Here is a 13,568-nt window from a genome sequence, read left to right as displayed (position 1 = left end):
GGTGGCCACACTACTAGATCCTCGGTATAGGCACAAAGTGGCGGACATGTTACCAACTCACCTGAGGGCAGAAAGGATGCAGCACATGCAGAACAAGCTGGCAAGTATGCTTTACAATGCGTATAAGGGTGTTGTCACAGCACAACACAATAAAGGTACCACTGACAGTAATCCTTCTCCCATGTCCACGTAGACAAGGACAAGATGCTCCAGTGATCTCATGGTGATGTTGGACATGCGGACATTCATTAGTACAATGCCTCGCCTTAGCCCTTCCAGATCCACCCTCCACCAACGCCTGGACCAGCAGGTAGCCGACTACATGACCTTGAGTGTGGATGTAGACACTGTGAGCAGCAATGAACCCTTGGACTACTGGCTGCGCAGGCTTGACCTATGGCCAGAGCTGTCCCAATTTGCCATCCAACTTCTGTCTTGCCCTGCCTCAAGCGTCCTGTCAGAAAAGACCTTCAGCGCAGCTGGAGGCATTGTCACTGAGCAGAGAAGTCGCCTAAGTCACAAAAGTGTTCAGTACCTGACCTTTATCAAAATGAATGAGGCATGGATCCTGGAGGGCTACTGCCCGCCCGAAGACTAAGTCAGTCCCCACACACAGCATCTCTGCCTGCAGGCCGCTTGCCTTCTCCGCCACCACCAACAGGGTCCAGGACTCCAGGTGGATTCCTTAATTTTTATCGGCCGCTATACTAATTTTTATGGTGCGTGTACAAGCCTGCCTAATTTTTCTGACTGCATTGCAGCTGCAACAACAAAACAAAAGGCATGTACATGTGCCCATTCCCCTTCGTGATCATTTCCTTGCCGCGGTGAAGGGGCTTGCGTATCACAATGAAGCAATGACCGCAGGCTATATGAGTGTCTCGGGGGGTGGCACACCAAAGATAATAAGGTTGTTGCTTCATTGTGCTTCATTGTGGACAGACCAAATCAGCTGGACAGTCACTGTTGTTCTATCATTGAGCTACCACAGCACGGCGACCATATGGGCTTGAAAACCGCCACGGCCTGCACTCTCGCCATGGTGCGCACCAGACCAGCACGGCCGTCACTACGCAAACAGCTGTTTGCGGTGTCTTACACAGTGAGTTTGGTGTGTCAGTGTGAAGCAGTACTCTAATTACACTCACTGATTGATGTATACACATGCAAGATGTTTTAAAGCACTTTCGGCCTGCAATTTAGCATTCAATGTTAATTTCCGCCCTTAAAACGCTGCTTTGCTTCAAATCCAGATTTTTCCCCGGGACTTTTGGCATGTATCCCACTCCACCATGCCCCCCTCCAGGTGTTAGACCCCTTGAAACATCTTTTCCATCACTTTTGTGGCCAGCATAATTTTTTCTAGTTTTCAAAGTTCGCCCCCCCATTGAAGTCTATTGCGGCTCGCGAAAGTTCACGCAAACCGAACTTTCGCTGGAGGTTCGCAAACCGAAAATCGGAGGTTCGGGCCATCTCTATTAACTAGTTTAAAAATATCACGTAGGAGAAAACTCAGGAGAAAAAGGGAATTGCATATGGGCCTGGATATCAGATTTTTGGCATGCCGGGTTGCAAAGATTTTCCACTGTGCGGGACAGTTGGGCTGATTTGTTAACTGCATTTTCAATCTCTTGTGAAAGAAAGGATGACTTTTTCTTGGTGACTACTACCTGTTGGTAGTTCTTCAAGTGGAGGATTAAGGCATGTTTGTCTGCTGGGGATTGAGATTTGCGGCACATTCTTTCAAGTTTGCGGCCTTGTTTCTTCAGCTCTTTTATAGTTGTCAAACAACAGTGCATGATCGTGTGGAGTAAGATGTTTGGTGCGCAGAGGAGCAATGGTGTCAAAGGTGGAGGACACACATTTGTTGTATGTAAACACCAGAGCATCAGGGTCCAAGCTGGAATTTGTCAATGCATCAAAGCTGTGGTTATCTTGGATATGCTGCAGTGTTAGGCCTTTTAAGCGGTGATATTATATTTGATTCTTGAACTGGTGATTGGCAGCTGGTATTGAAGGGGAGAAGTGGATGGTGTGATGGTCTCTGCAGACAACAGAATTCATTTTCACACTGGCTATTGACAGACCAGGTTGACAGTTCTAGAATGTGACCATTCTTGTGAGTGGCAGAGCTAATTGCTTAGGAGAGGCCCAGTTAATTTATGGCACGGGGTAGCTCCCTTCCTAATTGTGAAGAGTTCGAGTCGATCCATGTATTGAAATCTCCAAGAACAATCAATCTAGGGTGTTAAAGTGTTAGGTTGCACAGGAGTTCCACAAATTCCTTAAGGAAGGCTGAGCCCTCTCCTGGTGGGTGGTAGATCAGCAATATGTTTATGTTTTTCTCAGCCAAAAATTGCCCCCCCAAGCATTCAAATGAATTGCCAGATCCTACAGTAAGTGGTCTAATTTTCAATGCAGATCTAAAGCAAAGTGCAACCCAAGGGCGTAGCAATCACCCCTGCAACCGCTGCAATCGCAGGGCGGCCTAGGGGCTTTGGGGGTCCCTCTTCCCTCTCCCCAACCGCTAGTGCAGCCAATTAGCGAAAAAAACGTCCCTTTTGCTCACAAAACCCGCCCCGTCACCTCTTCCTGCCATGCAGAGTAGAGAATAGAGGAAGTGTGTGTAGTTTTTTCCTGCTTCCAGACACTGCTTCACAGCAGAACACTCTCTGCTGCCATTCGCAGGCTCCCGATCATGTGACCTGCATGGGGTTTGGGGACCAAGGGGGCCGCATGCTATCATTTTGCAGGGGGGCCCAAATAAGTCTAGTTACGCCTCTGGTGCAACACCTTCACCCCTGCAGAACGCCTTTTGCAGTGTATCACAAAATAGTTGATTGGCTCTGCAGCCTTCAGGGTGGGGCCCTGCATGTTCAGAAAGTCAGGTTTCAGTTAGGCAGGCCTGATCAGCAGACTCCTATTAGGTGTAACGATTGGTGTAGCAACACAGGAGTCTGGTTATTGTGTGATCTGCAGTATCACCAATAATCCAGACACTATACCTGATTATGTGGTGATCTGCAGAATCACCAATAATGCAAGTATAGCTAACAGGTAAATACAGACGTGTATAGTGCTTGGTGCAACTGTATAACTGATCAGTTTGACAAAACCTCACCAGAGGAGCTGGTGGGTACTATCAGTAAGGAACCTCACCAGTGACAAGGGCTCACTGGTGAGTGGAGTGGTCAGACAGATAGGTTCGGCAACAGACAGGCAGTTACAGTACAAAATCGGCAGGCAAGAGGATAGAGATAAATCAGGCAGAGTCAGAAACAGAATCAGATGGGCGAAAGTACAGAATCGATAAGCGAAAGCGAAGCCAGATTGAGCCAGAGTCAAACACAGAATATCAAGCAATATACAATAATAGTAATAATTCCTAGTCTTGTGTGAAATCCCCGGTTTCCTCCTGGATCAAAGCACACCAGATACTGTCTAAGGTCTGAGCGCTAACACGAAGTATTCGCAACAGCAGACAAGTTGCGAGTGACTCCAAAAGGCTTAAGAAGCGGAGGAGACCCCTCGGCCACGCCCACTCCCATCAGCCAATCGGAAGCACCGTGAGTCTCCTCTGACGTCAGCCGACCGGCAGGTCAGCTGACGCGCCTCCCCCCTGCATAAAGGTCCTGTCTGTGCATGCGCGCGCGTACGCGACAAAGCAACCCTATGAGCCACTGACAATCCCGTCCTCGGCGTGCTAGACGCCGGAGGAGCGGATAAAATGCCCGACAAGGAAACCGAAGCAGCTGCGGGAGCATCCTGACTGCCCGCAGCTGCAGCTCCAGAGAATGTTACAGTACCTCCCCTTCAGGCGTGGACTCCGGACACGGTCTACCTGGCCTGTCAGGATGCAAGTCATGAAACTTTTCCTTAAGTTCTTCCGCATGCATGCGATGACCCGGCACCCAAAATCTCTCCTCAGGCCCATACCCCTTCCAGTGAACAAGGTACTGTATGGAGTTCCGCACCACCCGAGAGTCCAAAATCTGCTCAATCTCATACTCAGGTTCCCCATCAATCACCACGGGGGGGAGAGAGAGGAATCCACATGCACAGCAGGCTTCAACAGAGACACATGGAATGACTTAACACCTCTCATACTGGAAGGCAGTGAAACAACATATGTGACACTATTAATCTTTTTGGACACCGGGTATGGACCTATAAATCTGGGGCCCAATTTCGCAGAGGGCTGCTTTAATGCCAAATGCCGGGTAGAAACCCACACCATGTCACCTGGTGCAAATTCCCACTCCACAGACCGGCTCTTATCTGCCTGCTTTTTCTGGGTCTGAAAGGCCTTTTCTAAGTTCCTATTGACCATAATCCAAATCTCCTTCAAAGCTCCCTGCCACTCTTTCAGGGCAGGGAAAGGAGACGACACCACTGGCAGTGGAGAGAATTTGGGTGATCTCCCCGTTACTACCTGGAACGGAGAAAAACCCGAGGAGGTACTCTTTAAATTATTATGCGCAAACTCTGCGAATGGTAGAAATTTCACCCAATCCAACTGGGCATCTGCCACATAGCACCTTAGGAACTGCTCAAGGGACTGGTTAACCCTTTCAGTTTGCCCATTAGTCTGCGGGTGGTAGCCGGAGGAGAATGACAGGTTCATACCCAGATGATGACAGAAAGCCCTTCAGAACTTGGAGACAAACTGGACTCCCCTATCTGATAATACATTCTCCGGGATACCATGCAACCGGAAAATGTGGTGAATGAAGAGTTCTGCCAGTTCTTGTGCAGAGAGAAGTCCGTCCAAGGGAATTAAATGGGCCATTTTGCTGAACCTAACGACTACCACCCAAATGACTGTTTTCCCTTCAGATCTGGGCAGTTCACCCACAAAGTCCATAAACAGATGGGTCCATGGTTGCTCAGGTACTGGCAGTGACTGTAGAGTACCTTCAGGAGCCCGTCTGGACGGCTTACTCCTGGCACACACAGAACAATCTCCAACAAACTCTTTACAGTCAGACACAATAGATGGCCACCAGACACATCTGTCCAGCAGCTCCTGCATTCTGGCAACCCCTGGGTGCCCTGCGTTATTGTGAGAATGGAAAACATGGAGAATTTTCAATCGGAACTGTAGTGGCACAAACAGAACCCCATCTGGTTTCCCTTCAGGGACCTCCTGCTGATAAGGGCTCAAAGTAGATGCCCAATCCTCCCAAGTCTCAGTAGCAGCAAGGATCACTTTCTCGGGAAGGATGCCTTCAGGGTTTGAGGGCTGTACTGTCTCGGGCTCAAAACATCTAGACAATGCATCTGCCTTAATGTTTTTACTACCTGGTTTGTAGGTAATAATGAATCTGAATCTCATGAAAAACAAGGACCAGCGAGCCTGTCTGGGACTGAGACGTTTGGCCCCTTCAATATACTCTAAGTTCTTGTGATCGGTATAGACTGTTATAGTATGTTCAGCCCTACGAGCCAATGTTGCCATTCCTCAAAAGCGAGTTTGATGGCCAACAGTTTTCGATTCCCGATATCATAATTTCTCTCAGCGGGAGAAAACTTCAGAGAGAAAAATGCGCACGGGCACAACCTGCCCTGCAGACCGGAGTGTTGAGACAGTACAGCCCCAACCCCGATCTCTGAAGTATCCACCTCAACAATGAAAGGGAGAGAAAGATCCACATGTCTCAAAATGGGGGTGGAGCAGAACAATTTTTTAAGTGATGAGAATGCAGACTGTGCTTCTGCTGACCAATTGTAGGTATCTGCCCCCGTTTTGGTGAGCTCAGTGAGAGGTGACACCACAGAAGAAAACCCTTTGATACATTTTCTGTAATAGTTGTCAAAGCCAAGGAATCGCTGGAGTGCCTTCAACCCTAAAGGTTGTGGCCACTCCAGGACAGCAGATACCTTCTTGGGGTCCATAGAGAGTCCTGCAGTGGAGATTATGTACCCCAGGAAGGGAACTTCAGAAACTTCGAAAAGACATTTCTCGAGTTTAGCATACAAGGAATTTTGTCGTAGCTTCCTTAAAACATACTTTACGTGCTCCCTGTGTTCAGCTAAATTGGATGAAAAAATGAGTATGTCATCTAAATAGACGAGGACAAACCGCCCCAGGACCTCTCTAAAAACCTCATTGATTAACTCTTGGAAGACGGCGGGTGCGTTGCACAACCCGAAGAGCATAACAAGGTACTTGTAGTGCCCATCGGGTGTGTTGAACGCCGTCTTCCACTCGTCACCCTCTCTTATGCGAATCAGGTTGTATGCCCCTCTGAGATCGAGTTTAGAGAAGACACCTGCATCTGTAATCTGAGAGAATAAGTCATCAATCAGAGGGAGAGGATAACGATTTTTCACAGTAATCTTGTTCAACTCTCTGTAATCGATACATGGTCGAAGGCCACCGTCCTTTTTCTGTACAAAAAAGAAACCAGCCCCGGCTGAGGACCTTGACGGACGGATGAACCCTTTGGCCAAGTTTTCTTTAATATACTCCTGCATGGCAAGTTTCTCAGGCCCAGAAAGGTTATATAAATGGCCCCTAGGGGGCATGCAACCTGATCTCAACTCAATGGGGCAGTCAAAACTTCGATGAGGGGGAAGTTTGTCTGCCGCCTTGGGACAGAAGACATCAGCAAAGTCAGAATACTGAGTAGGCAACCCCTCCACTTGAACCTCGGTAGCGCATACCGTGACTTTCTCTATACAATGATGATGGCAAAAGGAGGACCAGCTCAACAATTGTCTGGAACTCTAGTCGATCTGAGGGGAGTGTTTTGAAGCCACGGCATACCAAGGATCACTGTGGAAGTAGCCATTTTGAGAACAAAGAACTGTATCTGTTCTTTATGCAATGCCCCCACCTGACATAACAATACAGGAGTCTGTGAAAGGGGTTGTTTCCCCTGCAGTGCTGAGTCATCCACTGCAGTAACGACAATTCGACGACCCAAGGAAATAAGGGGAAAATCAAACTTAACAGCAAAATCATAGCCAATAAAATTGGCTGCAGAACCCGAGTCTATGAAGGCCTGGGTAGATAAGACTTGATCTTCCCAGGTGATAGAGCACGGGAGCAGTAACCGATTTTCTTTGAGAGGTAACCTTCTTGGCACAATAGGCAGAGTCTCTCAGTGCGTCTCCTATTTTTCTCTATCTCAGACAACTTAGATTGTCCGATTTGCATCGGCTCATCCTGAGGAAGAGAAGGAGTAGTAGCAGAAAATGTGATGGGGGTGGATCTTACTGGCACTTTACCTCGAGTTTGCCTTTGATAGCAAACTCGGCGATCTATCTTTACAGCTAATGAGATCGCATCATCCACAGATCTGGGTGAGTCAACATAAGATCAGCAACAGCGTCAGATAATCCTGATAAAAAACAATCTAGTAAGGCAACCTGACCCCATCTGGCCGACACCGCCCACCTTCTAAATTCTGCAGCGTATGTTTCAACAGTATTATGTCCTGAATTCCTGAACCGAATCTAAGGCCTCATGACCAGTGGGGAGACTGTAGGCCCATGTCTGTGAATCCCCAGATAATAACGTCTTTATAAAAGTAACTCTCTGACTCTCTGAACCTGAAAACGAAGGGCATTACTCAAAATAGGAAAAGCAATGATTTTTAAAGTTCTGGAAATCAGACCTGTGCCCAGAAAACCTTTCAGGGGGAGGCATTCTGGGCTCCATAACAACAGGGGATGGCACTGATGCATAAGGTGCTTGAAGGGTGCGCACCACCTCAGACAGTTGATTAATCTAAGTCTGTTGGGTGTTAACCGTGAAGTTCAAATGGTTAACAGTCGTGATTAAGAGTTCAACATGACTGCACAGTGCCTCCATCGACATTTTGGTCTGCTGTTCTGTGACGATTGGTGTAGCAACACAGGAGTCTGCTTATTGTGTGATCTGCAGTATCACCAATAATCCAGACGCTATACCTGATTATGTGGTGATCTGCAGAATCACCAATAATGCAAGTATAGCTAACAGGTAAATACAGACATGTATAGTGCTTGGTGCAACTGTATAACTGATCAGTTTGACAAAACCTCACCAGAGGAGCTGGTGGGTACTATCAGTAAAGAACCTCACCAGTGACAAGGGCTCACTGGTGAGTGGAGTGGTCAGACAGATAGGTTCGGCAACAGACAGGCAGATACAGTACAAAATCGGCAGGCAAGAGGATAGAGATAAATCAGGCAGAGTCAGCAACAGAATCAGATGGGCGAAAGTACAGAATCGAAAGCAAAGTCAGAAGTGAGCCAGAGTCAAACACAGAATATCAAGCAATATACAATAATAGTAATAATTCCTAGTCTTGTGTGAAATCTCCGGTTTCCTCCCGGATCAAAGCACACCGGATACTGTCTAAGGTCTGAGCGCTAACACGAAGTATTCGCAACAGCAGACAAGTTGCGAGTAGTGTTGGGCGAACATCTAGATGTTCGGGTTCGGGCCGAACAGGCCGAACATGGCCGCGATGTTCGGGTGTTCGACCCGAACTCCGAACATAATGGAAGTCAATGGGGACCCGAACTTTTGTGGTTTGTAAAGCCTCCTTACATGCTACATACCCCAAATTTACAGGGTATGTGCACCTTGGGAGTGGGTACAAGAGGAAAAAAAAATTAGCAAAAAGAGCTTATAGTTTTTGAGAAAATCGATTTTAAAGTTTCAAAGGGAAAACTGTCTTTTAAATGCGGGAAATGTCTGTTTTCTTTGCACAGGTAACATGTTTTTTGTCGGCATGCAGTCATAAATGTAATACATATAAGAGGTTCCAGGAAAAGGGACCGGTAACGCTAACCCAGCAGCAGCACACGTGATGGAACAGGAGGAGGGTGGCGCAGGAGGAGAAGAAGGCCACGCTTTGTGAGACACAACAACCCCGGCCTTGCATGAGGGCAAGAAGCGTGCGGATAGCATGCTTTGTACCGCCATGCAGTCATAAATGTAATAAAGATAAGTGGTTCAATAAACAGGGACCACGCGGCAACGCTAACCCAGCAGCAGCAGACGTGATGGAACAGGAGCAGGCGCAGGAGGAGAAGGCCACGCTTTGTGAGACACAACAACCCAGGCCTTGCATGAGGGCAAGAAGCGTGCGGATAGCATGCTTTGTACCGCCATGCAGTCATAAATGTAATAAAGATAAGTGGTTCAATAAACAGGGACCACGCGGCAACGCTAACCCAGCAGCAGCAGACGTGATGGAACAGGAGCAGGCGCAGGAGGAGAAGGCCACTGTTAGGATCCCCAGTTCTGCCTGTCATTGCAGTGATGGGCTGACTCTGCATTTGCTTCAGTCTGCACATTACTGCAATGGAATTGTATGCAAGTCTGTGAGGATTCTCAGTTCTGCCTGTCATTGCAGTGATGGGCTGACTGTCCCATCGGTTTTTGTCTGCACATTGCTGCAATGGAATTGCATGTGTGTGTGCAAGGATTCTCAGTTCTGTTTCTCACTGCAGTTATGGGCTGGCTTTGCATTTGGCTCAGTCCTGCTGCAGTGAGATTACATGGGAGTGTCTGAACACCTGCAAGGTGAGGGCCTTGTTAGCAGAGTACTTAAGATCCAGACTTCCCAGCAGCCTGTGCTGTCGCATTGTTTGTCCTCCCTGCTTGTGCAGCCTCAGTTCCTGCTCCTGTCTTGCCTGAGTCCTAGGAATTATATCTGTCTGGTTGCTCCAGTTCTGCCTGACCTCTTGGAGTTATAGCCCGTGTGTTTGCTCTTGTCCTGTATGCTGTATTCTGGATGAATAACTACATACCTGCTGGTGGACTTGAACTTACTAATATTGCCTGGGTAAATACTCCTGTCAAGTTGCTTCATGAACATAATGTTGCATGCCTGTTCCTGCACGGTCTGGAATCTACTTTGAATAATGTTGATGTACATACCTTCACTGTAAATAAAACATCACTTTGCATCATATCCTGCGTGTCTGCGTCTTTGGGAGTTCATCTGCACGAAGCAAAGCCTCGCCAGACGGAATGCCTGCTGGTGAGCATGACAGAATGCGACAGCCCACAACGACTCCCAGCAGATCTCAGGACAACGGAAGGTATGATTATATTCCTCAGAGAAAATTCAATAGACTTGATTCTGTGTTGTTTCTGGAGTTTTGTGCTGAACTGCAAAAGTTATTTCAAGTGCCTGCTGTTCGATTGTCACTACACACTACCTGGTCTGCATTGATTTCTCATTGCCTATTTGAGGGTGAATTGCTCGATTGGGCCCTTGAAACTTTGAACTTCTCTGACAGTTTTGTAAATGTTCCTGTGGAGTTTTTGAATTTTGCTTGTGCTGTTTGGTTAGGAAAGACAATTCCTCGTGCTACCTTTGATGAATTAATTTCTTCTGAACCTATACAATCAGCTGCAGCCCTCATGCAAATCAGAAACCTTGTCTCTGCTAAACCATCAAAAAGACAAAGTAAAAAATCTAAAACCAAGTCTTGTCAATCAAAGAAATCTATTAAAAGTTCAGTTGGTGCAGTGAAACTAATTCTGCAAGATGGATCTGAACCTGTGCCTGAACCCACAGTTAAAACTTCTGCTTGTCCATTTAGGGCAGACAATCCTGGGACATTCAAAAGACCTGTAAAAAAGTCTGCTAAACTCTCTCCTGTGCATAAACTGTGTATTGCATCTGATGTTATTCAGCAAACTACTGTTGTCATGCCAAGTCAATCTGCATCTACTCAGCATGTTAATGATTCTGCAACTTCTTCCTCTGCAAATCAAGTACTGGATGATCCATTGTCAGTAGCAACCACCTGTCTAAGTTATCAAAATGCTGGTTCCTCCATGTCAGAGGTAAAAACTGCTATGCATGCATCACCTTGTTCTGAATCTAACCCTGTGAAAAAAGTTTTTTCAACTCCAGCTTCTGTTGATCCATTGTCTATAGCAACAATAAGCAAAGTTTCTCAAACTGATGTTTTTGCTGCAACTGTTCCTCAAACTATTATGCATCCAGTTCAGTCTGATACTAAACTCAGTCCTGAGATGAAAAAATGTAAAACTTCAGTTTCTGCAATACGGTTGCCGTTAGCAACTGCAAACAAAAATACTTCAACTGACTTGCAGCCAGTAGCAACAGACTTTCTAACGTCTCCATTGCACCCATCACAATGTTGTCTGGATTCTGTGCTTAAGAACAGTGCTGAATCTGCAAACCCAGTGTTACCGTTGCCCTTAGCAACCACCAACCAATTCTTAAATACTGCCGTATCACAGTCTGCTAAAAAGGATCTTCAAACTGTTACTTTTTACTCATCCCAAGCTTTAGAGATTAAAAGTGTGGTAAATTCAACACCAGTAATTCCGTTGTCCATAGCAACCACCGATCAAACCTTGTTGAATAAAGATGCATCTCCACCATCATCTAAGGAAATGGACTCTGTTACTATGCATCTACTTCATTCTGTTCCGGACTCCAGTTCTGAAGTAAAAAAAACGCCTCAAGTTCTATAGCTCTGTTACATTATGCAATTCTCGTTTCAGCCGGTTTGCGCTCCACATGTTCCATGTTCTTGCTGTTCCAAGTGCTTACAGATTGAGAGGCTCTATGCATCCATGTGACCGTTTCTTTTCATGGTATAGCACTGGAACAACATATAAGTTACCTACTGGAAAACCATATAAGTTACCTACTGCTTCATCTGCCTCTAGTACCCAAGTGTTGAACTCTGCAGTACAACCTTTATCTGCCAATTTGTCTACGCCAGAGACTTTGTCATCTAGTTCTGCTGTTGTGGAAACCCAGCATCTTGTTTCCCTGACTACAGACTCACTATGTACTGCAATAGAGTACCAGTCTCATGATACTTTAAGTCCTACTCCGTCTGCAGCATCACAAACTTTCTTTGCCACATCTGCCCAGTTGAACTTTGTCCAGTCGCAGTCCTGCCAGTCTGAGCTGGCCGATACTTTACAGCCTGATCAAAGTTTATGCCAAGTTTCTAATGTGAACTCTGATAAAAATGTTTCTGTGTTTAAACTTGTGTCAGTACAAGGGCCAGTTTGTACCCAGACTGTGAGCACATGTGCCAAGCCAGTGCTGCTCGTTAAGGAGAGCCAGCCAGAGCAGGCGAATGCTATGTCTAAGGGTGCAAACATAGAGCCTACACTCATGTGTAATCCTGAATTAATGTTACCCAGTTTTGAATCTGCAATTGAGCAAGGGCCAGTTTGTACCCAAACTATGAGCACATGTGCCGAGCCAGTGCTGCTCATTAAGGAGAGCCAGCCAGAGCAGGTGGATGCCATGTATAAGGGTACAGACACAGAGCCTATACCTATGTGTAATCTTGATGCATTAATGTCGCTCAGTTTTGAATCATTAATTGTGCCAGGGCCAGTCTGTATTAAACCCACGGCTACCAATGCCATGCCGGAGTCAGTCGATAAAGAGACAGGCTCAGTGCTGGTAGGTCACCTGCCAATGGGTACAGACACAGTGCCTGCACCTAGGTTTAGCCATGAATCTGTTCTTGATGATGATGATGATCTTGTTTCCCAGTCTAAGTGTGTCCCTTCCAGTGATATTGTTGTTCTTGAATCTCTTGTAAGCTCTGATCTGGAAGGTAAAATAGAACATGTCTCTCAGTTTCTCAAGTCTGAACCTATACCAGCTAGTACTGAGTTTGAGTGCACCAGGTGTGAGTCAGAGCCAATCCGAGGAATGATTGTGCCGGTCTCAGAATGCACTATACCAGTACATACAGTCACTGGGCCCGTACCTGTGCATACCGTTTCTGAAGGTATCGACACTGTGTCAGAGTCAGTGAAGGCTGAGTTGGTATCAGCTTGGGCCACATACGAAGAGCATGGGACTTTACCTCTTGATGTTTCCAAGTTGGAGAATGAAATTGTGTCTGATATTATGAATGGAGGAGTTTTGTGTTCCCTGTCCAGCAGCTCTTCCCTGTCCAGCAGCTCTTCCCTGTCCAGCAGCTCTTCCCTGTCCAGCAGCTCTTCCCTGTCCAGTAGTTCACCGTCCAGCAGTTCACCGTCCAGTGGTCCCCAGTCTAGCAGTCCCCTCTCCGGTGGTTCTCTGTCTAGCAGTTCCCTGTCCAGCAGTTCCCAGTCCAGTGTTGAGTCAGTTATTGATTTGATGTCTACAGAATTTGTGGAAGGTGAACAATCTTTTTTTGAGTTCCCCAATTGTGACAATTTCTCTAACACTCTGTGTACTTCAGGTATCAGTCATGTCATAGCTTGCCCTGATGCCTCCGCTCCAGCATGCCCAGATGTTGCCCTTGTGTCAGCATGCCCAGTCGCTGCCTCCGCTCCAGCATGCCCAGATGTTGCCCTTGTCTTAGCATGCCCAGTCGCTGCCTGCGCTCCAGCATGCCCAGATGTTGCCCTTGTGACTGTATGCCCAATTGCTGTCTGTACTTCAACAGGCCCAGATGTTGCTCTAAAGCCGGCATGCCCAGCAGTTGCTCATGCCCCAGCATGCTCTGACACTACTACTGACCTGTCTTGTTCAGACACAGTTGCCATGTCTTGCAAATCAGGTTTTGGGGTCTCTTTGGGTACTTCCATAGGTCTTGGTGGACCGAATGGAATGTCTGAGGAA

The 13,568-nt window shown here is 46.9% G+C and overlaps 1 protein-coding gene across 3 annotated transcripts in view; it reads right to left on the bottom strand.

The window, feature by feature from the left end:
- Positions 1-13,568, bottom strand: part of VEGFB (vascular endothelial growth factor B) — a 582,522-nt gene that overhangs the window by 342,422 nt on the left and 226,532 nt on the right. The window lies entirely within an intron of this gene.

Source organism: Hyperolius riggenbachi, chromosome 11 (assembly GCF_040937935.1).
Source record: "Hyperolius riggenbachi isolate aHypRig1 chromosome 11, aHypRig1.pri, whole genome shotgun sequence".
Lineage (NCBI taxonomy): Eukaryota > Metazoa > Chordata > Amphibia > Anura > Hyperoliidae > Hyperolius > Hyperolius riggenbachi.
The sequence above is the reverse complement of the archived record's forward strand: the minus strand, read 5'-3'. Positions and strand labels throughout refer to the sequence as shown.